We start from the raw sequence: 24,204 nt of genomic DNA on the forward strand, positions 1-24,204 counted from the left end.
GTTGTAAGACAATATTTTAAATAGCAAATACCGCTTACTAATAATCTAATAATGCTCTAAGAAACAGATGCCTAAGTTATTACAAGGTCCTTGGTCCCCACCAAGGCCCAGCAATCATGGAGTGGGATGGGTTGGAAGGGACCTGAAAGCCCATCCAGTGCCACCCCTGCCATGGCAGGGACACCTCCCACTGTCCCAGGCTGCTCCCAGCCCCAGTGTCCAGCCTGGCCTTGGGCACTGCCAGGGATCCAGGGGCAGCCACAGCTGCTCTGGGCACCCTGTGCCAGGGCCTGCCCACCCTGCCAGGGAACAATTCCTGATTCCCAATATCCCATCCCCCCCTGCCCTCTGGCAGTGGGAAGCCATTCCCTGTGTCCTGTCCCTCCATGTTATGCCAAAACCCCTCCCCAGCACTGCTGTGCTGCACAGCAGCAAGAGTGGGGACAAGCAGGACACAAAAGCCTGTTTGCTACCTGGAATGAGACATCCCTTTCTCTGCTTGCACAATGTAATTATGGGTAAAGCTTTAATCCAATAATTCTTCCATCACATTGAAAAGACCTGTCCTGTCAAGGAGGCCACGGGAGATCCCCACATCCACCCTCAGTGCCTCGCTCGAGGAACGGAAGCCATTGGAAGCTGTGTTCCAGGACTCGCACTGGATCACCTTACAGGCTGGAAAGTTCATATTGCAAACTAACCCAGCACTTGGTAAAATTGTGGCACACTCCAAAAATGCCTTTTTTGATGTGGTATTAAGGTGGTTTTGCTTTAAAACAGACTATGCTGCTATTCCCTGAAGCATGGTGAGCCAGCAGAAAGGGTACTGCTCCCATACGCCTCCCAAACAAAACACCCCCCCTTCCTTATTTTACACAACTCTGGCATTTCAGACACATCATGGCACATTCCAGCTCCTCGACACAAGATAAAACTAATCCAGAGAGCAGATCTTGGAACCACCACTACGCAGTGCTGTAGATGTTGTTTGCTTCCAGAGCAGCACAGCCTGAAAACTGCAAGACATTTCAGATTTCTAGAATTGGAGGCAGTTAAGAATCACTTCAGCTCCTGCAGAAATGACATTTCTTTACAGAACTAATCAATTAGCCTGTTCATCTCTTAGCCTGCTCACTTCTTTGTGAAATATTCAAGTAGTTTCAGTTTGAATGGCAGAGTTTACAGTTCAGACACCAAGCACCCTCCCAAAGGCCTGATCCACTTCAGAGCTGTCAAGCACACGACTGCATTCTGTACTGAAGGGAACTGAAGGGGCTTTTAGCAGTAATTCATGTATTTCTGCCAGAATCTGTGAACCTGAGGATGAAGAGCTCTTCCCTTCAAAGTCTCTTCAATCACCATGGCAGGGGACAAGTATGTTTGATCTCAGCATTATTTACAGTATAAAATAGTAATTAATTCAAACCAAGAAAAGCCTTGAGTTCAGGTATTCCCTTATTAGTCCATGCAAAACAATCCTGAACAGAATAAAACAGCCATATTGAAAGAGCTGACCTAAGTTGAGAGACAGCTTTATTTAGCTACAAGCAACCCCTTTTGATGAACTGACCCCCTAAATTAACACATTTCAGGAACTAATCAAGGATCAAAGCAGCTTTTCTAGGCTCACAAAAAGCTGTTTCCTAGAGAGCAGTCCACACACTTGTTTGGCCATCACCCACAAGGCTGCCAAGCCACCAAGAGCACTCACCACTCACCAGAAGCTCCGTGTGTGCAAATACTGCAGAAGTCAAATTTGGAGGAGATAAAGCCAAGTGTGCTTGTCCATGATAAGGGGACCAGTAAGAGCTGTGTGAGGAAACCCCAGCAGCTCTGGGGACTGCACACAGCTTTCTGCTGCGTCCTATTTACCCAGCAAGTTCCAGGCACACCCAGGATTTACCAGAACAGGGTCCTGCCCTCCTGCACTTGAGCAGCTACTTCTTCCAGGGAGAAAACCAGCAGGCATTTCCATCAGCCCACTGCCAGTTCCAGCTTCTCCAAACTTTCAGCAGTTTCCAGTCAAGTTACCTACAGAGGGAGAAGATTCCCAGTGGCACTGCCCTCAGCCAGGCACAGCAGGGAAGAGCTCTGGCTCCCGACAGGAATTAAGACACAGTCAGGACTTGGACACCTTCTCCTGGTAATTCCTGCATTTAGACCACAAGGGACAAACTGGTCTGGATAATGTACAGCACACTGCCTCCAGCAAAGCTGCTGCTCCTGGCCTTTCCCTGCCCAGCTGATCCACAGAACCATGGAATGGTTTGGGTTGGAAGGGTCCTTAAAGCTCATCAGTTCCACCCCCTGCTAGGGGCAGGGACACCTTTCACTATCCCAGGGTGCTCCAAGTCCCAATGTCCAACCTGGCCTTAGAACTCATCAGTTCACTGAAGCAAAAATAAAAGGGAGGAAATGCAAATATTTTCCCTCCTGTAGTTAAACTGCCTCAGTATCTTCCAAGTATTAAGACAGTTGTTTATTCCTATCTTTTTCCACTTGTGGAAAGTCAGTTAATTTCAGAAGCAGGAAATGTAACAGCAAAATACTACTTTCCATTCACAAGCTGCACTTAAATAAGAGCTGGAGATGGACCTCAACTCAAACAAACAGCAGGCAAAGAAAAAGAATCTCAGAGAGGGCCCTGTGCATGAAGGCACACGGGAAAGGGACATGGAGCTGTCTGAGGATCCAGCTGTAGTGAAACTGCATCTCACCAAGAGCCTGAGCAGAGCAGGCACCAGGGACTGAGGCAGCACAGCCCTTTGATGTGGGAGGCAGGAGCCCATGGAGGAGTCTTGCAGCTCCTGTGATCGCCTCAAGAAATGTTTTAATGGGCTTCAATTCCCGTAGCTGGTTTGGAAGATCAATTACACACATTAGCAGTATCTGGTGTGAAGTACTGAGCTCTTTAATAGAGCAGTTAATTTTGTCACACTGCACTGTGCATTCCTCCAGAGACACAACAATGTGCTTCAGAACCAGCTGACTCTAACACACATTTTTCTACTTTTATGTATCTTTAAGCCCAATAGTCCTCCATCAACTAAATCAAGTTAGATGCTCTGCAACGTTCAAATCTTGAACATGCCAAAGGCAAGAACGACTACAATTTCTAAAGTCATGTCTCCAGGCTGCCCAGGGAGGCTGAGTTCAGTCAGGACAAGTCCCCAGAATACTTTCTCCAACAACTTCCATAATATTGAAAGTACCAGGCTTGTTCCCTTACACTGAAGTTGCACAGCCCTTCAGTGCCAGGAAGGAATTTACTTGGATTACCAGAATATGCTTATACTAAAAACTAAACAACACAAAGGCAAAGTTAAATACATTTAGGCATCTCAGAGACACCAAAGAAGGGTCTGTGGTTGCTTGAGGCACGGATGTGTATCAAAACACAGAATTTCAGCTGGAATTGAAATTGAGTTCTGCAACAGACTGCAGCTCTGCTAGTGAAACAATGCTTGATAGAGCTCCCATTAACAGCCACAGGCTCGCCCTTCTCTTATTTAATGTAAAATCCATTGAAGTCCAAGCTCCCATAGAAGGGCACCAGTAGATATTGGAAAAGGGAATTAATTCTATAGGGTACCTGTATCTGCTTTGGTCAATCCTGTCATCCACACAGTGATTCCAACAGGAATGACTTTCTCTGGGGAACAGGAAGATTTCCCTTCCTACCTGCTCACTTAAATCAGACCACACCAAGTTCTCTATAGCAGATCAGTTTTTATCTAAAAGAGCTATTCCTCCAGTATCCTATTTTACACTAAAGGACCTTTTCAAAAGCACAACAAATTAGTGTATACAGACACTTATTTAAAACCTCTCTCACTTATTTTCCCTAAAGAAATTAATTCTTTTTGGTAGATACAACAAACCCTGAGAAGGAAGAATAATAGTACAAAGAATGTAAGTACTCATTTAAGTGTTTTATCCTTTAGAGAACATTCACTCCTTCCCTGTGTGACTCAAAACAAACCTAATTTACTAAGAAAGACTTGGTTGCAATTAAGAGGTAAATCATCATTTTAAAGAAACAAAGGTTTGGGCTCTCCATCACATTACCAAGCACAACACATCCACGTCTCTCCCACAGGCATTGCAGAAGTCAGAGCAGTTCACAGCTCACTCTGTTATTGATGCATCAGGGAAGGTAATTTTCATTTAATTCCAGATTCTAAAAAATATGTATGCCATATATGCAAGACTGCAGTTATCCACTGCAATTTTTGCATTTAAATCATTATCAACCAGCAGGACTTAACCTTTCTTTAAGGAATATAAAGGTTTATAACCATCCTTACAGTAAGTTTACCATGTCCCCTTTAAATTGCACATTAGAAAAACATACAAGAGCACACGTGCATTAATCCCTAAGCTTTCCTAGAGATGTGAAAATAGCACAAGTCACATTTGTAACACTGCAGTTCTTACCTGTGACTTGCAGATCTCAAGCTTCAATTAAATACACAGAAGTGGCACTCCACAGTAAAATTAAGATCAACTAAATCAATCTATTTTTGGTCTCTATGATTCCATTTGAAGCACCCTCTGATAACCATCTCTGTACTTACTAAACATGAACTCTGAGAAATCTGCATTAAACCCACGAGAATAAAATATTCAAGGTGCATTTGCTTGGAGTGAAAAAGTAAATCTGGCAAATTTTGGTTTAAAGAAGTAGTTACAACATAAATAAGGAGCCATAAACGTTGGAGTTTGGGTCCTGCCTTACTGCCTTTCTTCTGATGAAATTAAATGGCAAAACCCCCGACCTCAGCTGACACCCTGGGTCGTGCTGCACACACAGGATGGAGCTGCTGAAAATGAGCAAACACAATTCTGAATCTCCGTTTGCTCAGGTACTCAAGGACCTCCTTAAACATCTTATGAGGTGCAATCTCTGGTCAAAATCCAAACCAAGAGAGGGCAGGAATTTCTCCCTTTCCTGTAACTCTCCAGGCTGCCTGCAGTAACACTTGCCATCAGATCCAGGGGGATGGACTTCCCAGAAAGCTTTCCTTCAGAGACACCAATTCCCCACCAGATTTATGTCACAGAAACAAGGTTGAATATCCAATTACAAAACAAACAGAAGTTACTTCTGCCCCTTTGAGTGCAAATGGGAACGCACAAAGAACCAAGATCGATATGTAAAAAACATCCAGAACAACTGGAATGAGTGGAGAGGAGCACACCAGGGAGTGCAAGCCCCCACTGGCACAGTTCCCTTCCATCCACTTGTTCTTTGGACTCATCCAGCTGAGGTTTGAGGATCACCAGGCATATCCTCCCTTGACAATCAATTCCAATATTAAAGCTGGAATCTGAGACCAGCTTCAGAGAAATAGTCGAAGGCGAAGGAAACCTTCATGCTCTGAGCAAAAACAACAAGGGTAAGAACAATGCTCAGAATACTTAAGTGTGCCTTGCTTTTACTGTAAGCCTTTATTTCAGAAGGTTATGCAGCTGATGTAACACAAATCTGCAGGTGAAGACAAATCTAGAAGCAAATGCTCAGAGCTGAGATGAAAAAATATCTGTAATTTAGATAAATAACAGCTCACTGCAGGAACAACCTCAGCATTCAGGTCTTGTATTTCAGAGCCTGCACAATTTTGCTCATTTAGACTCAAATGCCAAAAAATAGCCCAACTCCTCTCCTGGATGGAAGATTACATCTTTATGCAAGAAAGCTCAGCTGGAAGCTTAGTTGAGTCTGTCAAGGAAGAACAAGGATCCATGGTATGTACCTTTATTAGAAGTACCACTTCTGTGTCGTTAGCTTGGAGATGTGACATCTCTGCATCAGCTCCAGGTCCAGCTGACAGAACTGTTCCACAGGAATTCTCTGATGGGAGAGGCCTCCAAAATAAAAATGCCACCATGAACCAGCACTTACAGCCAAACTTCCATGTTCAGCCTGAACAACTTGAGGCTTGAACTAAAGATTTCTTTTTTCCAGCTGCTACTGAGTTGGGTGCTGAAAAACAGAGATCCAGCACGAACAGGTAGGACAGAGTGGCCTGTTCTGGGATTTTACTATTTCATATTTCAGGAAGTCAGAGCACTGGTGTGGAAGTGCTGCTGTAAGGGAAGGGATCCTTGACAGGCTGACAGGCTCAGTGCTGGAGTTTTGGCCTAAGATGTAACATGGAATTGCACAGTGAATAAAGAAGGCAGGCAAAGCTGCAGCCCAAGCCCTGCATTAATGACCCAGCAGGTATTTTCACTGCTCATACACGCCATGGAAATCAACAAATTGCAGCCTAAAGCAGCCCTACACAAAAACCACGGATTGAAGGGTTACACATTAGGAAATACAAGCACTGTGATCACCTGTGAAGCTTCTGCTTAGCCTCTCTTGGAATATGCATGACCCTTCATTCCCTTCTCAACCCTCTTCTTCCCATAAACCCTCACCCAGTGATCTGGGGAGGACAAAACTCCCTGAACCCAGAACTTGTCACACAGTCCTTTTCCTTAAACCCTGCAGTCAGTGTGGAGTCCTGAAGCAGGTCAGTCCTTCTTGCGCTGCTCCTTTGATGGCACCTCTTCTGCTAAGGATCCACAGCGCCCACCAGAGCTCCCACACTGTTTGTATGTTAATGGACTTTTAAAAGGCTGGAAAACAAATGACAGTACAAGCTCAAGCCATCACAAGGATCTTCTGTGCCCGGAACAGATGTCAGAGCTCAGTGTTTTGAATACTCACGATTTTTTTAGTATTCCTGCTCTGGTTTTGGGAAATGCAACGCCATTACCAGGGGTCTGAGCAGCAGCTGAGCACTCAGGCCTGGAGTTGTGTGCTCAGCACCCAAACCATAACTCTACACCCACCTGGAAAGGTTCCCAGCGACTTCCCATCCAGGACCACAACCCACAACCAGGCAGGGACACACCTGCCTCTCCAGGATGGCACCAGCCTGACTCACCAGACCATCACCTACAACTTCTTCCCAGATAAAGCCACCTCACCCAGTGCTCCTACAAATACCAGGTAATTTAAAATCTTATTGGGCCACCTGGAAATTCTGGATTTCTTCAGGTGTCCCATCCTTCTGCAGCCTCTGTTTAGAATTACCTCAGTTATTACCTGTGGGGATGAACTACTGATGTCAGCACACTCACAGCAATACTCAAAAGATCAGACAGATAGTTAGACACCTGAACATCCAATCATCATTCCTCCCACAAACAGCCTAATCTTTATTTATATTAGTTTATTGGCTCAATTGCACAGCACAGACAAAGCCCTGGCCAGCCTTCAGAAGAGACCAGCACTCCCAGCTGGCACGGGAGCTTCATCAGCCACGGCCATTGGCACCAGGAGGCCCAGCTCATCTGGCTCTGGGCACCAGCCATTTCTGCAGCAACTTTAAAGCAGGCTATTTTCTTGAAACCATTGACAAAAAAGCCACTAAATTAGCTCACAAGTCAGTTGGTGTAACACAGAACAGGCCACCTGCCTCAGTGAGGCCCCAGTGCCATGCTTTGTCTGCCACAGCTTTAACTCTTACTTAACTTATCAAAAGGATGTCAGAAGTCTTATGCAAGTTCACCTCTAACGTACTCGTTATCCTCTTAGGAGCCACTGAATGAAATGTGAGTTAATGAATAACACAGTAGGAATTATTTCATTATCCCCATGGTGAGAGAGAGCCATCTAATTCTTGGATGTGATGTCAGACTTGAGAAACAGCCAGTGGTACTTACTCAGGCTTCCCTGCTCACTCAACTGCTACAGCAGTGCTGTTCCCAGAGCAAGGCTGCAGGCTGCTCTGACAGCAGAGCAAAGCTGCTCCAGAGAAATCAGGAATTCAGGCAGCAGGAGTGAGGAACTGGAGTCTGTCACTCTGCTCCCACAGAAGGGAGAGCTTTCTAGCAGCCCACATTTAATGAACAGGCCTTGCACAGGTAGGGAATCAGGGCAGTAAGAGCAAGTCAGGTCTTCACATTTCTCTCTTAACAGTGTCAACCCCACTGCAAGTCACCATTTGTCTCTGCTACTAAGTCAACCTGTCTATTAAACTCCATCAGAACCCCAGGACACCTACTGAAAGGGAAGGCTGAAGCAAGGTATAGATCCTCCATCAGTCACTGGCAATGTCCCATCTTTTGGCATTCCAGGCTGTCTCACTCCCACTTTTAGTTAAACTAACGCTTTTCACTACAGAACTTGATGCATTGTGGCTTCAAGTAAACGTTCACTGCTCTGTGAAAAACATGTATCTCCTGCAGGTAGTGAGGAGAACAATTCCAAAAAAGACCAGTGTCCTTCAGGTCATAATTTGCCTGCATTAACAAACCAGCTCTAGACTGCCTGAAGCGTTTGCATGTTTAGAAGACCAGGCAGCTTCAGAAGGTGCTCAGAGCTGGCACTTCATTGATTTCCTCACTGTGAAGTCCATCCTCACTGCCCAGGACAGCCATGCCTGGCAGTACCCTTTGGATAGTTTGGCTCTCAGGACACACGTTTCTTCCTGTCCAGAACAGCCCCATGCTTCCTTCACATTAGGAGGAGCAGTCAGGAGTAAGAAAGCAGCAAACATTTGAACAGCTCACATCAATTCACTACAGAGCCTACAAGTATTATTTACCAGGTGTTCCCCTCTAACAGCCTGCCCAATGAAGAATAAACTACTGTACAAGCAAGCTAATAAACTAAGCAAGAAGAAAAACTGGAAAGCCTGGGAGACCAAAGGTAGATAATGGACTTCCCATGCAGACAGAAAACCAGAACTATCTCCCTAACATGTCAGAGCCAATGAAAGGCCCAACAGAAGCAGATTTCTCTGCAGAATTTCTCATTCAAGGGAAAGATTTCCCCCTGCTGCTTGCACTCAGTCCTGGACATCCCCAGAGCACGGAGTCTGTGTAACACTCGGAAGCAAAGGACAATCCTGCCACACTCCTTATCAAATGGAAACACTATCTTCAAACCTAGCACGTGCTGTCCTGTCATTCTCACATGAAGGATGTATTCATAGTCCAGGCCTGGCATCACAACCACTGTCAGGAGTGCAATGCTGCAGTATATTTAGAATGGCTCTGTTAATACTATAGTTCAATTCCATGATACTGTTAATACATCCCAGCCTGCAAACCCACTATTGTTCCACAAGCATTCAACTTCAATTCTTCAATAAGTGCTCGAAATACCAATGCTTAAGAAGATACAAATCTCATGGCAGTACCTGTAAAACTGAGAGAAAATTCAGCAACAAACTAAAAAAGCTGACTTTGGAGCAACTTTCTGTCATGTGAGAAGCTTCTGAGCTGGTATGGAGCAGCACTGCCCTGTGAGGAGCATCTGTGTGCAGGAATGGCTGAGCCTCTGAGTCAGCCCAAGGTGCTCACCCAGCAGGCAGTGCCCACTCAGCCTCAGCTGCCTCAATACCCAACAACCAGTGCACAACAACACAGAAGAGGAAGGAACCACGTTTCCAAGGTGTGATGCCACCTAAGAGGGCAATGGGACTGAACTGCTGCCCTCACTGCTGAGGCTGGCAGCTCTCATTCTGGCTTGTACACTGATACCGCTGAAGTTGAACCACGTGCTTGCATTCCCCACTGAGTCAGAGCTGTCCTTACACAACACATCCAAGTTCCTCAGGCTGCTCAGCAGGCCCTTCAGAGGCTGCAGCTGTGCTCCTTCTACAGCTGTGCTGGTTACCCAGGCTCTCCTGCCAAGGAAACTGCCAAAGCCATGCACAGCCAAGAGAGACTGGTCTCTCCTGGAAGCATCCTCAGGGCCACATCCACAGCAACTGCACCCAAAAACTGCCCCAGGACCTTAAGGCAGGTCTCCTCATCAACAGCCAGATTTTGTGTCAGATATTGTCTCCTTTCAGCAGTCCCACAGTCTGTCCCTCAGTCAGCAGCTCTTACCTATTTTCACCACACACTTCAGAAGACAGACACACACTCGATTCAGCAGTGTGGTCTGGTGGGAGAACAGGGCAGCAATATCCAAGTGCCTTTAACTCCACATTTCCAGCTTAAAAACTTAGGACTCAGCAGAAGGGAGTAAACACTGTCATGCAGACTGCCTGGGGAAGCATCAGTCATTTAAAAATATAGCTGCACACTGCAGGGGTCCAAATGTGAACAAGAGCTCAGACATTCCCTGTTAACAAAGCCACCACAGCTCTTCCTCACACCCCAAGCTTTCTCCTAGCATTAAGCAGCTGCCTAAGTGAAAGTCAGTTTTAAAGTCATTTTATCACAACTATTTTCTCAAAGCTTAAAAATTAAATCAAGTACTCTGCTACTGGAATTTTCATTACCAGGAAGTTGCAATAATGCTTATTGCATTATGGTTACTGGTTTGTTCTCCCAATATGATAACTGCATCAGTTCAATGCTTTGAGTTAATTATTATTGTTTAACTGAGGTAAATGCAAACAGAAACCTAAACAGCATGGAATAAATAGTAGGAAACCAAGCTCAACTATGTAAAGATAAACCAAATACTTCATGATCACCTGCAAGTATTAGGGAAATTCCCACACAGCTCTCATACATATGAAAAATTAAAAGACCTGACAATCACAGCTTCAGAAAATGGCCACAGGAAAACTATACAGTGAGGTAAAGACACAGGCTTTTTCCCTTGACACTTGGAATAAGCTCTGAAGAAAGGTTTATTATCATCTTTTTAAAAAAGTACTAGACCATAGATTGCAATATGTCCAAAATATTCTGTCATATTATCCCAGCAATAAAGCATAAATAAGCATAAATTATTATCTGGAGAGACCACCACACCTCCAGAGAGCCTCTGGAGCTTCTTCAGCACTGATGAAAAAGAGCCTCCAGTGACAGTGTGCTGCCTCTGGAGTGAGGGCAGGAGCTCCAGCAGCCAGGGGCTGATGAAGGCAGCAGTGAGCCCTGGCACAGACTGACTGTGCTGAAGGGCCACCAGTTGCCATGGAAGTGTCCCGAGTTCCGCTGCCGAGGCTGACCTTGGAGCTGCTTAAACAAGTGGCTCATGTGAAGCTGCTGCTCTGAGATGCTCAGGAAAGCTGTGAAGTGCCCAGAGGAGTGACTGCCACACAACAATGTGCTCACAGCAGAGCAGTGCTCCAGCACCACTGAACAGACAATGCAAAGAGCCATTCAAGTGTCAGTCTTCCAGAGCAGCCAGGACAAAGTGCTTTTTGTTTCTGTCTTTGAGATCCTGACAAATCAAAACTAGATTAAGTGTGCTGGCAGAGTGGCCGTACCTCCCAGCCGGATGTGTAATCCCGGGCACAGGGCTGCCAGGGCTCTGCAGTACCTCACAGCCAGCACACCCAGCCGTGCTCTGCCCTCCCTGCCACAGCTCTGGAGGGAATCATACCTTGGAGCTCCATGGGGAGCCCAGAGGAATCCCTCTGCTTACAGCCAAGCTCCAATGTAACTCAGAGATAAGAACTGCAAGTCCTGATTCTATAGGGGAAGAGGAGTCTGTGCCCGAGCACAGTAACCACTGAAGGCTTTATTATCTCTAGCAGAGGCTCGGAAATAGATACATTTGTGTTTTGTACCATTTCCATTTAACCTTGCTAATTTCCTTAGCATTATTTTTTGCAGCTCAGGGACAAACACTGTTACTAAGTAACTCTCCAGGATGAAGTTTCAGTGCATTAGTTCTCACTGCTGAATTAAATACATAAGCATCTTAAATCCACAAATCCAACAGCCCACTACTCCAAAAACCACAAGGAGTAAGCACAATCTGTGCAAAAACACATGAACATTTATCAAGCAACATACCAAATCTTACCATAAATGCTAAACAAAACCCAGCAATTCAACTGCTTCAGTTAACAATTAATAAAAGCTCTGAGGAAAAGGAATGCATCTGCTTCCACTTCCTACATAAATCTCAAGTACATCTTGAGATACAAAACAGTACCTCAGACACAAAACAGTTTCAGGAGCTACATTTTTGAAGAACAATTTGAAATCCTTTACAGCTCTGTGCCAAGTGAAGGCTGCTCTAAGCCAGCACCACCAGCACAGGTACCCTTTTACCACGGAAACACAGCAAAGCACTGCAAAAATACTTGTTAAATGCTTCACTTGCAGCAAGCCTGGTTAAGGGTTAGGAGTATCAGTGTTGCCATGCTGAGCACAGCACTAAGAGTGCTCGACAAACTCTGAGCAGGCAACAGGCTGACACAGCACAGGTGGAGCTGAAGATTTCTACCTCCAATGGGTCTGCAAGGAGCACTGTCACTCTGTCACTGTGACAAGGAGTTAAAGCACTGGGAGGAAGAGAAAGAACAACACTGGAATTGTGGTGAACTTAACGCCCCTCCAGCAGCTCAGTAAGAGCACCAGTTCTGTGAAAGATTTACACCAAGCTACCTCAAAGTACTAAAAAAGGATATAATTCAAGCCTAGTGTGTAACACCAAACTAATCTGCTACTTCTCCACTTGAAAATTCACTGAGGCTTCAAAGCAGGACACATCTAACTAGACAAACGAAAAGATTCATTCCTCACTTCAGAGCTGAAGCCTTGGGACCCTTCTGTCCAACCTACCATTTTTAAGATATTCCAGCATATGGCAGAGCATTCACCCAGCCTATTTTGTGTAGGTGAGACATTAGTAAGGACTTTTCCCCATTCCTCCCCAAAAAGCACACCCGTAGAATTGCCATCAGATAGGATGTAAAGTATATCACTTCAAGATAAGTGATAGACACTCATCTCAAATATTTCAAGAAATTTCCAGGATTTCACAAAAACTCACCAGCAGACCAACTCCTAAATCCTGATTTAGCAGTCCCATAAGCAAAACTGAAGAATGAGAAAGGTGCAGCAAGACAGGCACAGCTGCTTGCTCACTCCAGGTCTCATTTACTTTTCTGGTAAAGAAGAACTCACCGGGTAGGTAGGTTTGAGTGACACACACCTTGGTATTTAAATAACTGAGATCTAGAGATGTAGGACAGAGGTGAACAAGCAGGAGTTAACTCTTCACACAAATGCAGGTTTTAACAGGATAAATTCTTATCCTATACTTGGAGTTTAAAGGTTACAAAAAGCTCAGTGTTGGAGGAACAGATCAGCACCAGGCAACAAGCTTTTTATAACATGGCAAAGATGCTCTGAATTCCATGTAGAGGCTGAGCTGTCACTCACCCAGCATGATCTATGGATTCCCAGCTCCACAGGAAGCTCCACGCTTTCTCTTTCACATTCTTACAAGCCATAAACTCTGAGTTTGTTGTTTCATTTCTGAGTTCTGGTTAAAGTGTTATTAAAAAGAAAAATCAAAGTAACCAAGTAATGATTTTTAGGGGTCATGGCCCTTTGGGAGTCACCTAACAAGCAACAGATTCTTCAGACAAGTTCCAAGCCATCAAATTTGTTTCAACACGTACAAACTCTGCTAAGTCAAGTCTTTCAACAGCTCACCAAAGGGTGACCCAGGGGAGAATACAATGGCACAACCTGACTGACTGCTATTCAGTCAAGGTGCTGGTTGTGTTTTCTTTTGCAGGCATGATGGATGCATGGAGTTCTACCAAAATTATCTTCACACAGCCGCACAAGTCCTCTCTGAACTGACCCCAGGGTATTCCTTCACCTTCCACATTTTAATTATTTACAAATAATTAAGCAGATCTTAAGAACAGCAACCCCACAGAGGTTCTTCCTCCTAAGTTTTCCAGAGTCAAACAGGAGTTTTGAAGCTCTAGAAAACAGGTGCTGCAACACCAGTTTAAAGTTTACTGTTAATCAAGCCATGGAAGCTTAAAAATTGACCTTTCCAAGTGGCAAAACATAACCTGGCTACACCTGCAAGTGCACCACAAACGTGCTCCACAGTCCCATCTCCAGACTCCTGAAAAATCAAATATGTCAGCAATGAAACCAACAAGACTCATCAGCCTGCCTGAAGAGACTGGAGTGTTCTCTGCACCTGCAGAAGTGGTTATCACCTTCCAAACCCAGCCAGGAAATTCAGATCAGCTCCAGGAATTCTTTAATTGTCTTGGCAAGAGGCAGCATAAAAATTGTGGAATTGAAGCACATAAATCAGGTTTTGGCATTAGGCCTTTCTTTAAGCTGTAAGTTAAACTAAATTCTCCCCAGCCCCCCTGCTCACTTCTTGCACAAAAACATTCAGTCTTTTCTTGTGCTTTTCAGGATCTGAGTCAGCTCAGACCAATTCCTTTGGACAAGGCATGTTTTAATTGACCACTCCTTGCCTTCATGAAGTCACTTTATCTCAATGTACATTACTAGATCTATAGCATATTTATAGAAAAATAATTTCTTAACTACTATACAGGTTGGTCTGCTGGGATTGACACATGGCAGTAAGGGTTGACAATGAGACTAAAAGTTGAATTTTCTTGGAAGAACCAGAAAAAAACCCTAACAGTAGTTAGAAATACTCAGAAATTGAAAGGAGACAAAGTAGATTAAGCCATATTGCAGTCCTGGGGATCTTGAAATATGCTAAAATCCATGAGGCTTAGCCCTCCTAGGTCTCTGCTTTGAATACCAAATAATTTGGGTCTATGAGAGGGAAGCATGCTAGAAGCAGGAAAGGATCTGCATCGCAAGGGCTGCTCAGGTAATCCAGCCTCTGTGAGCAGGGGTCCAGCTTCGGGCACTGGTACAGTTTAGAGAGCTGGACAAGAACTTGAAATACTAATGTTTAGAAAAATATGCTGCAGGACACAGCAGCTTGTAAGTTACTCTTTAGGGAGCCGCCAAGTGCTTCCTCCCCGACCCAAGCAAATCAAGGTGCCTTATGCAAGAGGAAAAGTCTTCATACCTGAGTGCTGAATGGGACCACGGCGGGCTGGGCCATGATGCAACAGCACCATTAGTTTTAATGGGGCTGCTCTCTGGGTGTGACCCTGCAAGGAGGGGAGCACAACTGGGACCGTACACAAACAGCTTAGCAAAAATCCACGCTCCACAGAGAAAGCAAGAATAGCTCTTATTGTCTTTGCTATACCAGTCTTACACTTGTCAAATGAAGCAAAACTCTTTGTCCACAAACCCCCAGGCTGACTCCACCAGACCCACCCAGCTCAGGCATCAGCAGTGGTAGTGATGAATCCAACCACCCTACACAGGTAAGCAGAGCACCAAGCAGGTTTCCAGACTGCTTCCTACTCCCTGCTGATTACAACAGCAGGTTTGGCACTGCTGACTCTCAGTGAATTACCCTAGAACTCTCACCCTCAGACCCTTGTGCTGCTCAGTTATCGCCAGCCCTTCAAGAGTTCACAGGAAGAAGTGCCTGTACAATGAGAACACTGCAGAGGAGTTGGAATGCCCCAGCAATGGAAAGCGAGACAGCTCTCCAGCCTGCCAGCCAACACTGGAGAAGGAAAGGATAATTTGCCTGGAGTAATGAGCTAAGTATAGAGTCGCCACGATTCCAGTGGCCCAATTATCTCTGCAATTCTTCTGATGCGAGTGGAACACCTTGGGAGGCATCAGGTGCTCCAGCTGCAGGCAGAACCAGGGAGTGAGGCCACTGCCTGATCTTGTGCTTCACAGACCAAATTCTGCAAAAGCAGCACCAAGAGTCAAGACCACCATTTTCAATACTAACTCACTGCAATCTTTCTGCCATCTCCATTCATTACCATATTTCAGCACTTTAGGGAATCCTATGCTATTTTAGAAAACCCCTTGCCCAGTCCTCTCCCCAGGTCAGTGTTTAGCAGTCACCCTCATCAAGTGTCAGCATTCAGCCTGTCATTTAAAAGCCAAAATTCCAGTTTGACAAGTGCAAGGCATTTTGGTTCCAGCTTCTAAAGCCTAAAGAACTGAAGGGGGGGAGAGCAACACGACAGTGACCAGGCATTGGTACCATTAGACAGCTATACAGGGAGCTACTGCTTTTTGAAATTCACTGTTAATGAATATTTATTATTCGTTTACTTTAACAAGGGTTTATGTGTGTTACTTACACAGCTCTGTATCCACTGATGCCCCGTGTGGTCAAGACTCTAAAAGAAGGACCTACAATTAGCTGTACCACCAGTTTTCCTGCAAGGAGGTTTTGCCCCAGATTCCCTTGTAATGATTTGAACATTGTAGGATTCTGAACACTCAGGTACAGTGTCAGTACATTGAAGCTGGAATCCTTTTTAGAATGAATTTGGAAATTTAGAGCAGGTATCTATCTCCTTCCTTACTGACAAGTCTAATTGACCAGATGGCTCTGCCGGAACACAACCCAGCCCAAAATCCTAAACACTTGGCCATGGATCTCCAAAACTGAAAATTTCCATGGGGCTTCTCTGTGCACTCCCAATTTACTCATCTGTTACGTCCAGGGATGCTCTGCAGCAGTGAAGTACACTAACCAAACACCTCCAAATCATGTGATACTCATGCTTGAGTCTGAAGGGATTAAGAGATTCCAGCCCAAAGTAAAAGAAAACAAGCAAGCTATTGTATTCTGCATTAGAACACAACTGTGCCTTGACCATAATCCATCAGCCAAACCTACAAGGAAAGCTGAGCAGACCTCAAAATATTTACCTTGCTCCATCTTCCTCCTTTTTCCTCAGAGAGTTCAGATTTTCCCAAAGTGCAAAAAGGTGCATTCTTTTGGAAGTTACTCAAAGAAAGGTTCACTGAACATAGACAAAGATGATAATTTAATTACAATGGGTATCCAACCAGAATATAATGCCCTGTTCACAGCAAATTCCTGCTACCAGCAGTGAGAGAAAATTAAGAATCTGAATTCTCAAATGTACTCATGACTAGTATGTTCACCAATCAGCACACAATTAAGCATTCCTGTTCTCTAATTGTAAAGATGAACACTTGTTTGATACGGATTAGTCATTAATTTGATGGAAAGCTTATCCACTCTTTAAAAACCATGCAGAGTGTTTAGAGGGAAAGAAAAGTTCTGCAGGCAATGGCAGTAAATTTGCAAGTTTACATTAAGTACACTTCACTTGCTTTCAAGCTTCCATTTATTAAAGGAAAATAATCAAAATAATCTAGAAATGCAATCTGCTTAGACATTTTAGTCAGGTTTCTTGGATCAAAAGTTCAACCATGCCTACACTACACTAAGTATTTGTTCTCAGAAGCTAATAAAAAGGAAACAAAGAAAATTCAAATATAACGATTTTTTTAAAAAATCAAAGCTATCAGGTCAAAACACTTAAAAGAAATGTGTTTCTACTTTGTCAGACCAGAGCAACCTGGCTGCAGAGAGTTCAGAGAAATGTCCACACATTCAATTTTAAGCCAAGCCACTCTGTGATATGGCAGGTGAGTTTTCTTCTCACTGCCTCCAATTCTGGCTCACCTGTTCTTTGTCAGGAGACAGACAAGTATTTGAAAAGCCTGAACTTAGAGACGCAGAGAACAGCAGAATTCAGCTTTGACAACAGTAATTTTAGTTGGAGAAGACACCAAAGGCTGGATGCAGGTAAAACTCCAGACAGATTCCAGCTGCAGCACATCCAGCACTAGGTCTGGAAAGGTCTCCAAGCAAAGGTCTCCAGCCCTACCAGGATGCATCAGCCAGCACAACGTCCCAGCAGCTCATCTCTCTCTGGTTCAAGTTTCCATGATAGCAATGGAACAAGCAAAGCTTTCCCAGGTACACATTTAGGTCAATTATGGCTCTGAGGGATGAGATCAGACAGCCACAGCCACTGGCTTCCTCCTGTCCTCCCCAAGGAGAACAGGGACAGCCAGGCTGCTGGGTCCCTCCTAAATACTGTACAGCATATTCCAGGGAAATGGAATATGCTTCCCACCAATTCCAGTCCTAGAAATACCAAGGAAACTTTCCACCAAGTCCAGACCTAATGGCAGCCACTTCATGAGTTCCTTTGGACTGAAACTCATTTTGAATGGACACAGTGATATCATGAGAGTGACAGGACAGAGCTCAGTGGTGGGTCAGCTGCTGGACTGGACCCTTCTGACATCTCCTGTACAAAACTGAGGCCTCACTTCAAAAGTACCTGAAGTTACTTTACTCAGACAGCATCTTGTGTAGGATGTGGAAGGTATTAAGACTCCACAGCCATAGTTCCACCAGTATAGGTCAAATAAATTGTTCTTAATCTCTATGTCCTCACTCTTTTTGTTACAATTTCTTTAATCCACTCTTCAGTTTCACTCAACTCTTTAATACTTTCAACCACTATTCCTAGCAACTGAAAAACCAAAAATCAGTATTCTGGTAGTCTACCCCTGACCTAGACAGTGCTAAATTCTACATGACAGGGAAGATACTCAAGGGAAGATCTGATTTTCCATCTGTTTTTGAAATTCTGCCACCAGCTGTGCAGAAACCCCCAAAAATAAGAATCCTACTTGCCCAGAACAGTCAAACCTCAGAGGAACTGAGGAGTCAGACTCACAGGGCCTGGGAGTCTTGTGATGCACATGAGCCCTGTGTGAAAGGCTGCTCTCAGGGTGAGCAGGGGAGATGCCCTGCAGGAGTCCTGCCTGTGCTCCGCTCTCCAAGGACGCTCAGGAAACCAACCAAGTGCATCTTGTCTTCACAGACTCCATGTCAACCTACACAGCCAGGATTTCTGCCCTCTCCTCCCCCAGGTGCCCAGCAGCAGCTCCTCTCAGGCACTTCCACAAGCAGAAAAAGCAGCATTGAAGAAAACAAGTCTCATTTTGTCAGGAATCTGCCCTTTCCTGGCTGATAGAGAAGTCAAAACCCTCCTTTAAAGGTACAGGGAAAAATAAACTGGTTTTATTTCTCTGTCCTTTCAGGTAACACCACAAAATTAATGCTTTGATTACAGCCCTCGTTTGCAGTCCCAAACTTGGAGAAGCAAATGAGGCCCACAAAAGGGCAACACAAAACTGTTCTACCAGTGTTTCTATAAATAAAGTCTATACCAGTGCACAAATCTCTGGTATTTGAAAGAAAAACTACAAAGACTTAATTATGGCAATGCAGCAGCCTTCCTCCACAAATTCAACCTGAAGTGTATTACTTCCCCCCATACTGATTACATGTTCCAGAAACTAAACCTCAGAGTACCAGAACAATCCAAAATACTTAGAGACTATTAGACTTGTATATACAAAAGACTTCATCATACAGACAGGCACCCTAGAGATTTATTTCATGCTACTTTGTTTTCAGAAATCCCAGTTAAAGAAAGATTTATACCATTTTCAGTGGTTTTCCCTGATTAAAATCTTTTTTTAAAATAGGGTACAAGAGCCTCTGGTAGAAGTCTCAGCCATGGGCCTGGTGTGCTCACAGCAAGAGAGAAACACATACAGGAAGTAAAGTTACTAGGACAATGATGTCCATTTGAAAAGTAGGCAGCAGAAATTACAGTGGAAAAAGTCTTTTTCAATTCCTATCTCAGTAAGGGCTAAACCAAGCAGGACCTGAGAGGTTAAATCTGGTACATCTGCTAGAGATAGGCCCAGTAAAGAATAACTTCAGTTCTGAAATTAACCTAAGACAAGGTCACTCTGCAGATGATGCAGGAGTTTTTGGAATAAAATTGAAAGGAGGGGAGCACAGAACACAAGCTTGAGAGCAACACACACAGGATGGAAGAAGAAGAAGACTGTTAAATGTCAAAGGAAAAGAATACAAGTTTTTCCCACATGGACATTCACTGCCTTCTAGACCATGTTCTGGAAGCTCTGAGCCTCATGGCAGCCTTCCCTGCTGTCCAGTCCCAGAAGTCCAAAGATTTGAACATTCCCTGTTATGGCTCTCCCTCTGAAGAACACCTCAGTCAGGGTGTTCTTCCTGCCCTTCAGAAAGTCCAGGGACTAACACCAAGTTTCTGGTTTCATTCCAGCTTCAAGCTGATTCCACAGGTGACATTGCTCATCTAGCACTAGTTCTAAGGCTTAGCACTAGTTCTAAGGCTTCACCAGATACAGAATCAACTCTGAAGCTGCCCCCTGCACGCTGCAGAATCAGGTGGTGAACAACCAATGCCACAGAAGTCAGGGACAGCATCAGCTCCATCAGCACCTCACATGAAGCTCTCTACAGCAAGCCCAGCCCCATTTCCATTGTGGTTTGTCAGCCCATAGCAACGGACGCTGCAAACAGCAGCCAGATGTGCTGAGCAAGGCAAAGGACAACTTGCTTTGCTCGTCACCTCCCAGGGCTCCTCCAAGCCTCAGTTTCTTTGATGTTCTGCACTCCTTCAAGAAACACCCAACTGCAAAGTTGCATTTTGAAGTATTTAAAATTCAGTATTTTGGTTCAATTCCGCTTTAGAAAGGGGGTTGATACTGCTTAGGATCTATCTGGAACATGCAATCTATCTATCTATCCATCTGAGGACACATTTCATTACTGGCATGAGTGGTTATGTACAACTGCCTGCCCCCAAACCAGCCCACCAATGCTGCTTTACAGCTCTTCACTGCATTCCTAATCAAGAGGAAAAATAATGGATTTACTGCTCCAAAATCAACTTCCTCTGGAGTCTTGTTCAAGGTAATAATTTTTCAGAAATGGCAATAATTCAACACAGCAGCTTGGACAAGTTCAGTTACAGTATCACTAAACAAGGAACAACCAGCTCAAGTCTGCTGACATGCAGCCCCCCAAGGAAGGCCAAGAACACCCTATTTAGGAAGTCTCTTGTAGAGCCTGGATTTTTCCCTCCTTCCTTATCAGAGTTTGGAAGGGTTCCACCACCACCATGATAGCTATTGCAACGCCATTAGCTGCCTCACTCATGCATGTACACACACAAATTCCAAAAAAAGTCCAGATAGATCTTACCACAGTTATCTTGTTGCAACTATTTTCAGCATTAATGCCCATGAGGAGGAGCAGTGCCTCTGAAGTATCCAGCTGTCCCCAGGAAGCCCTACAGAGCACATGTCCAGTTACCAACTTAACCTGCAGCCACACGCACGTGTCAAAGCAACTGCTGCTTTCCAGACTTCACCTGAAGATTCCAAGTCTGAGGAATTTCAGAAGACAAACCAAAGCCAGGCATCAGCAACTGTGCTTTAAGTGAAGCCTTTACAAACAGTGCTTCATGCTGGACACCCATGACTCCAGAAACAGCTTTTCCATTTCAACCAACATTCCAGAAAGCTGCCTGTCTGCCCTCCCTCCCTTCCTCCCCAGCTCACTTGGCATGGCCCTGCAGGCCCAAGCCTCACCTCCAGGTACACACTGGTACTTCCTGAAGGAGAACAGGGCACCCGTGGCTCAGAGCAGCACAACCTGACACCTCATAACAGACTGAACATCAGCGATACCACTGCTTGCAACAAGATCATGCTGCATTTCTTCCCTGCTGCTACAGGCTGGCTCCTTCCTGTAGCTGAGGAGCAGGAGTGGACTCGAGGCCTTCCTTGAGGGATGACACATTGCCCCTGGGAAACTTACAGCCACCTGGGGGTCACTTCCATGACACCACTACCAGCAACTACTAAGCAGGTGAGGGGAAGAACAGGTCGGAGCAACTGACGCTCCAGTTTACCCTTCTGTGGTATCAAGTCCATTCCATCAGTGCTTCTCAACTGCTCAAAGCAAAGGGACAAAGTTGGGGCTGTTTTGCTAAAGCTGCCCTCCAAATAAGGCCAGCTGAGACCAAAGGAGGCTGTGGTTTGTGACCTCTGCCCATCCCACAAGCAGCTGACACGTTTGCAATGCACACAGAATCCTGCACCCGTTCGGGGCTAAGGCATGCAAGGTAGAGGCTGGAAAGCAGCAGGAGCTGAGGGCTCCAGCTCTTTGCTGGGCATAGTCAAGAGCAGCAGTAAAATGTCAGAATTTCCAATTCCTGAATTGCCACTGACTTCACTTTGAGGTCTTCCCTTTGTCACTAACTTCACTTTGAGGTTTTTCATACAAACCACTCAGTCACCCTGAAATTTTGAAGCGCCATGAAGAAAGAAGTACTTGCCTTTTAACAATCCAGTTTTTCACAAGAATTACAGCACAAACTGAGCCCTAAGCAAATCCCTAAAGTTTTCCTGACAGCACTGGGAAGTTACGGCACCAATGTCTAGAAGAGGGCTGAAGTTACAAGACATGAAGCTCATTTCTCAGAGTTTAAAACCCACCTTGGCAGATCTTTACACCACCAGCTACTCAGGCTGCAGACAAACGAGAAGAGTTGCACGGTATTTCTGGGGCAATTCAGTATCTAACAGGTTATTTGGAGAGAAACATGACATTACTTTGATTCAGCCAGTGAAAGCTACTATGAAACATATGCATGTTTAAGTATCTGGATGTTTCACTGCAGTTCACAGGATCTGATAAGCACTAATTTGGCTGTCTGGAGTCACGAGCTCTGAAGACACCATCCACACCAACTGGAAGAGCCCTATCCTCTTGTATCCAGTTACAATTCCCAGAAGGAAGCCACCAGAGCAGGAACAGCCTTCACAGCCCTTTGAGCTGTGCAGGTGAAATGATCTCAAACTCCATGCTGGATGCCAAGCCAGTTCCTCCACAGAGATAATTCCTCCTCCCTGTCCCATCAGACCTGCCAGGCTCCTGCCTGTTACTCCAGCAGCCCAAAGATCCCCTTCTCCTAAGTTACTCCTTTTTTCCAGGTTACTTGCCAGCAAAGTACTGCACAGCCACGTTCCTCCTACTCCTGCAAGCTGACAACATACTTCTCTCCATCATCCTGGCTTGCATGTAGGTGGAATGAGATCTGAGATAAAATATTGTATCCTCTATTTCAGAAGCCTGGGCAGGCTCCATTTCTGTCTCCTCCAGCTGCAGATGGCCATTTTTATGGAAAATAAATAAATAAAATGAAATGAGAGCTTATCAAGCTGACCTATTCCACTTTTGTGGTATCATTTGTGGGTTGCATGGCTTGTTCCTTGAGCAGGTTAACAATGATATTTTAATAATTGCTAGTGCAGACAGTTCATGCAATAGATAGGAACAGTACCCCAGACAGGCACCTACAGCACTGCCAGTGAGAGGACTCAGCTTGGCTCTCCATTTGGCACTCCTATAACCTGCAGTGGGACAGGAGCACCTTTCAGTGCAGAGATGTATCACTGCTGGTGCACCTTTGCCCTTCTCCAAGCGCCAGAGCAGGCACAGAAGCACTTGTCACTGAAGCACTTCAGAACCTCATGCCCCGCCTTCACTTATCTGCACAAAGTTTCAACACTTGCAGCCCAGTATTTCCTGTGCTAGGAAAGAAAGCACCACTTCTATCTCCCAAGCCCACTGTAATCAGTAACAGCTGAAGCAAAGCATGTATCAGATGTCAACCTCCTCCCCTCCAGTTTACAAGCACTCCTTCATAAAACCTCCTTCATCTGCACCAAAAGAGTTCATTTCCAAATACCACATGCTTTAGTAGCAGACAAAAGGCATCTCAGTTCTTTATCTGAAGCTCAGAGCATGACAGGTACTACAACAAACCTGTCACAGCTCCTTCCGTCACGCTGCCACCCCTTCCCAGCAGACTCACCTTCATAATATAAATATGCTTTTATATTCACCAGAAAGCCAAGCTGTGCTTCCACTCAGCACTACCTGACATGATTCACTAGCCAAGTTCTTTTCTTCTAAAAGAAAGCCTTATTGCACATGGCTACATCACACAAGAAAACAAACACGTGAAGCACACAGTGAAGTGCCTACAAGACCTGAAGTCTGCAAGAGTTACAAGCTCACACCCAACCTTCCCACAGTGAGGGAAGTGTGCACAGAAAGGAAAGAAATCAGTTTCCTGTATAAAGCTGTGAAGAAACACCAGGTCTCATCTGCTGATCAAGAAAACAGTCTCTAAAAGAGCAGGAGCAGGATCAACTTCAATGCACAAACTTAAAACTCCACGTCGGGGGGCAAAGCACTTACCAGGGAAGGGCAACATCTGCTCATATCCCAGCGAAAGAACAGGACTGTTAAAAGGAACACGGGGAAGAGGCGTAATTAAAGCCCCAAAACCATATAAATAAAAAGTCTTTAAAAGTCCCACTTAGAAAAGGAACAGGAATTTCGGCCGCACGCACAAGGGCAGCTGAACACTGCTGACACCACGGCCCCAGCGGCCGGAGCAGCCGAGCAGGGGCTGCCAGCGGCATGGGACGATCCCCAGCCGGGCTCGGCGGGGACCGGCCACCCCCACGGGCCGGGCAGGGGGCGGCAGCGTCGGGCGAGGCCCGCAGGCCACGGGCAGAAGGAGCTCCTGTGCCCCGGGGAGCACACCCTGCCCCGGCCGCCCGCAGCCGGCAGCGCAGGGCCCGGCC

The 24,204-nt window shown here is 45.2% G+C and overlaps 1 protein-coding gene across 9 annotated transcripts in view; it reads right to left on the reverse strand.

Annotated features, from left to right (window-relative positions):
- The window catches only part of MTMR3 (myotubularin related protein 3), a 74,705-nt gene that overhangs the window by 50,086 nt on the left and 415 nt on the right, over positions 1–24,204 (reverse strand). The window contains exon 2 of one of the 9 annotated variants that reach the window (XM_039725937.1): positions 23,813–23,856. The exons of 7 other annotated variants lie outside the window; for them this stretch is intronic. The gene's annotated coding sequence lies outside the window, so the exon portion shown is untranslated. Of the gene's footprint in view, positions 1–1,718; positions 1,801–23,812; positions 23,857–24,204 lie in introns of those variants that run through there. One more of the 9 variants, XM_039725938.1, reaches the window with a different exon arrangement.

Source organism: Passer montanus, unplaced genomic scaffold (genome assembly GCF_014805655.1).
Source record: "Passer montanus isolate IOZ18808 unplaced genomic scaffold, ASM1480565v1 scaffold57, whole genome shotgun sequence".
NCBI classification, from domain to species: Eukaryota; Metazoa; Chordata; class Aves; order Passeriformes; family Passeridae; genus Passer; species Passer montanus.